This window comes from Osmia lignaria, unplaced genomic scaffold (genome assembly GCF_051020975.1).
Source record: "Osmia lignaria lignaria isolate PbOS001 unplaced genomic scaffold, iyOsmLign1 scaffold0067, whole genome shotgun sequence".
NCBI classification, from domain to species: Eukaryota; Metazoa; Arthropoda; class Insecta; order Hymenoptera; family Megachilidae; genus Osmia; species Osmia lignaria.
This window is the reverse complement of record NW_027478208.1, coordinates 37,501-42,370: the sequence shown is the minus strand read 5'-3', so window position 1 is coordinate 42,370 and position 4,870 is coordinate 37,501.

Sequence of the window (4,870 nt, the reverse complement as noted above, 5' to 3'; positions counted from 1 at the left end):
GCTTAGTTATTATTGTAAATTTAAATTTTCGTCGTCGGCCCTCCCTGTAAGACCGATCGACGTTAAGCCATTTCTCTTTTGTATGTAACACACATTTCATAAATTTTGTACCTCTTATAGAGGCCAAATATTCTCCTCCTCCTCTCATAAAGCACGAAAATCACTTTCACGCCGTGCATCCATCGTGCAAGCACGTAGACCACACACGCTGGACAATATAATAAAAGATAGCGCGGACAGTGGCATGCTATACAAATCGAGAAAGCGCGTACAGTGATCATGCTGGTCATTTTGCCACCAAATTTTATAATCTTTATCATTAGAGCGGGCCCACCAACCTCGTCTCTGTACTTTATACATTTCTCCTCCATCTGCACACACCTTTTCAAACATTAACGGAGAGAGTTCCTTGGACTTGCTTTAAATGTACATATTAGATATGTTGGAATCTCTCTCCTTTAGAAGTTTCCCCAGCCTTAAAACTTCTTTCATTTTTACTCCTCTCTCCATACTTATTTTCCTCTCTGAACGTATCAGAGAGGATTTTATTTCTGACACCTCTTGACTTTTCTTAAATTCAGGGACGTAATTTTGTTCATAATTCAGTGGACTTTTGTGTATTTTATACTTTAAATATTTCCAAACAGTCTCCCTTCTAAAAGTGATAGAACGAATTTTCGTCTAACACTACTTTCTTGGTTCAAAAATTTTATACAATCTTATAACTTTTTCAGTTTTAACAAATTTTGGTTACAGACAGTTGATGCTCAGTTTGTACAAGTATGCAACATTTATAAGTGCATACAGGTCACCAGCCTTATATTACAAGGCTCACCACATATGGGCCATTCGGTCTTAGACACCGACCCGTGGTAATGCTGTGTGGAGATTAATAATAATCCGCAACGGAAAACCGGAACGAGAATAGTCGAGAAAGTATATTCTCGAGGAGCGGTAGACTGCTTTTCAACCGAAGTCATAAAAGAGCCACACGCTCGACGCTACTCCCGACCGGTCCGAGCGAACCGAAAGTGCCTTCCTATAAATACCGAACGGCCGGCCGCTAGGTCGGCGACGCATGGGCTTACGCCCAGGCGTATGCCTGTGCAAACCGCCGTGAGAGCGTACCATCCCGCCGGCACGGTAAAACTTAGACTGAAAATATCGTCGAACATATCCTTTCATTTTATAACGTTCTATACATGAAAATTAATAAATTAACATGCAGGACATAATAAATTCACATTCTCATGTAAATCATGGGTTTAATTAATATTTTAAAAAATTTTAAAACCGCCCAGAACCGATGAGATGAAAATATTAAAACGATATTTTTGCATTTTCTTACGGTAAAACATTAACAAATAAGCGACTATAGCAATATAAAACTCCATTTGTAATTTAATTAATCAAAATTAATATTTTTCTTTGATTTTTCAGCGATCCAGAACCGATGAGACGAAAACATTAAAACGATATTTTTGCATTTTCTTACGACAAAACATTAACAAATACGAGACTATAACAATATAAAACTACATATGTAATTTAATTAATCAAAATTAATAATTTTTTTTGATTTTTCAGTGATCCAGAACCGATAAGTCGAAAATTTTAACAATCATATTTTTGCATTCTGTACCGTGGATCGATCGTTAAACGCTATTGAACTAACGTCCGTGATGGTATAAATGCAGATTTTCGCTCCGTTTAGCCAAAATAACGAACTTTAGGTGCGCTCCGAAATATTTCAAAGTCCCAGCGGCGTATTGCTTCGCCTCTTAGAACCGATTAGTCGAAAATTTTAACAATCATATTTTTGCATTCTGTACCGTGGATCGATCGTTAAACGCTATTGAACTAACGTCCGTGATGGTATAAATGCAGATTTTCGCTCCGTTTAGCCAAAATAACGAACTTTAGGTGCGCTCCGAAATATTTCAAAGTCCCAGCGGCGTGTTGCTTCGCCTCTTAGAACCGATTAGTCGAAAATTTTAACAATCATATTTTTGCATTCTGTACCGTGGATCGATCGTTAAACGCTATTGAACTAACGTCCGTGATGGTATAAATGCAGATTTTCGCTCCGTTTAGCCAAAATAACGAACTTTAGGTGCGCTCCGAAATATTTCAAAGTCCCAGCGGCGTATTGCTTCGCCTCTTAGAACCGATTAGTCGAAAATTTTAACAATCATATTTTTGCATTCTGTACCGTGGATCCATCGTTAAACGCTATTAAACTAACGTCCGTGATGGTATAAATGCAGATTTTCGCTCCGTTTAGCCAAAATAACGAACTTTAGGTGCGCTCCGAAATATTTCAAAGTCCCAGCGGCGTATTGCTTCGCCTCTTAGAACCGATTAGTCGAAAATTTTAACAATCATATTTTTGCATTCTGTACCGTGGATCCATCGTTAAACGCTATTAAACTAACGTCCGTGATGGTATAAATGCAGATTTTCGCTCCGTTTAGCCAAAATAACGAACTTTAGGTGCGCTCCGAAATATTTCAAAGTCCCAGCGGCGTATTGCTTCGCCTCTTAGAACCGATTAGTCGAAAATTTTAACAATCATATTTTTGCATTCTGTACCGTGGATCGATCGTTAAACGCTATTGAACTAACGTCCGTGATGGTATAAATGCAGATTTTCGCTCCGTTTAGCCAAAATAACGAACTTTAGGTGCGCTCCGAAATATTTCAAAGTCCCAGCGGCGTATTGCTTCGCCTCTTAGAACCGATTAGTCGAAAATTTTAACAATCATATTTTTGCATTCTGTACCGTGGATCGATCGTTAAACGCTATTGAACTAACGTCCGTGATGGTATAAATGCAGATTTTCGCTCCGTTTAGCCAAAATAACGAACTTTAGGTGCGCTCCGAAATATTTCAAAGTCCCAGCGGCGTATTGCTTCGCCTCTTAGAACCGATTAGTCGAAAATTTTAACAATCATATTTTTGCATTCTGTACCGTGGATCCATCGTTAAACGCTATTAAACTAACGTCCGTGATGGTATAAATGCAGATTTTCGCTCCGTTTAGCCAAAATAACGAACTTTAGGTGCGCTCCGAAATATTTCAAAGTCCCAGCGGCGTATTGCTTCGCCTCTTAGAACCGATTAGTCGAAAATTTTAACAATCATATTTTTGCATTCTGTACCGTGGATCGATCGTTAAACGCTATTGAACTAACGTCCGTGATGGTATAAATGCAGATTTTCGCTCCGTTTAGCCAAAATAACGAACTTTAGGTGCGCTCCGAAATATTTCAAAGTCCCAGCGGCGTATTGCTTCGCCTCTTAGAACCGATTAGTCGAAAATTTTAACAATCATATTTTTGCATTCTGTACCGTGGATCGATCGTTAAACGCTATTGAACTAACGTCCGTGATGGTATAAATGCAGATTTTCGCTCCGTTTAGCCAAAATAACGAACTTTAGGTGCGCTCCGAAATATTTCAAAGTCCCAGCGGCGTATTGCTTCGCCTCTTAGAACCGATTAGTCGAAAATTTTAACAATCATATTTTTGCATTCTGTACCGTGGATCGATCGTTAAACGCTATTGAACTAACGTCCGTGATGGTATAAATGCAGATTTTCGCTCCGTTTAGCCAAAATAACGAACTTTAGGTGCGCTCCGAAATATTTCAAAGTCCCAGCGGCGTATTGCTTCGCCTCTTAGAACCGATTAGTCGAAAATTTTAACAATCATATTTTTGCATTCTGTACCGTGGATCCATCGTTAAACGCTATTAAACTAACGTCCGTGATGGTATAAATGCAGATTTTCGCTCCGTTTAGCCAAAATAACGAACTTTAGGTGCGCTCCGAAATATTTCAAAGTCCCAGCGGCGTATTGCTTCGCCTCTTAGAACCGATTAGTCGAAAATTTTAACAATCATATTTTTGCATTCTGTACCGTGGATCGATCGTTAAACGCTATTGAACTAACGTCCGTGATGGTATAAATGCAGATTTTCGCTCCGTTTAGCCAAAATAACGAACTTTAGGTGCGCTCCGAAATATTTCAAAGTCCCAGCGGCGTATTGCTTCGCCTCTTAGAACCGATTAGTCGAAAATTTTAACAATCATATTTTTGCATTCTGTACCGTGGATCGATCGTTAAACGCTATTGAACTAACGTCCGTGATGGTATAAATGCAGATTTTCGCTCCGTTTAGCCAAAATAACGAACTTTAGGTGCGCTCCGAAATATTTCAAAGTCCCAGCGGCGTATTGCTTCGCCTCTTAGAACCGATTAGTCGAAAATTTTAACAATCATATTTTTGCATTCTGTACCGTGGATCGATCGTTAAACGCTATTGAACTAACGTCCGTGATGGTATAAATGCAGATTTTCGCTCCGTTTAGCCAAAATAACGAACTTTAGGTGCGCTCCGAAATATTTCAAAGTCCCAGCGGCGTATTGCTTCGCCTCTTAGAACCGATTAGTCGAAAATTTTAACAATCATATTTTTGCATTCTGTACCGTGGATCCATCGTTAAACGCTATTAAACTAACGTCCGTGATGGTATAAATGCAGATTTTCGCTCCGTTTAGCCAAAATAACGAACTTTAGGTGCGCTCCGAAATATTTCAAAGTCCCAGCGGCGTATTGCTTCGCCTCTTAGAACCGATTAGTCGAAAATTTTAACAATCATATTTTTGCATTCTGTACCGTGGATCGATCGTTAAACGCTATTGAACTAACGTCCGTGATGGTATAAATGCAGATTTTCGCTCCGTTTAGCCAAAATAACGAACTTTAGGTGCGCTCCGAAATATTTCAAAGTCCCAGCGGCGTATTGCTTCGCCTCTTAGAACCGATTAGTCGAAAATTTTAACAATCATATTTTTGCATTCTGT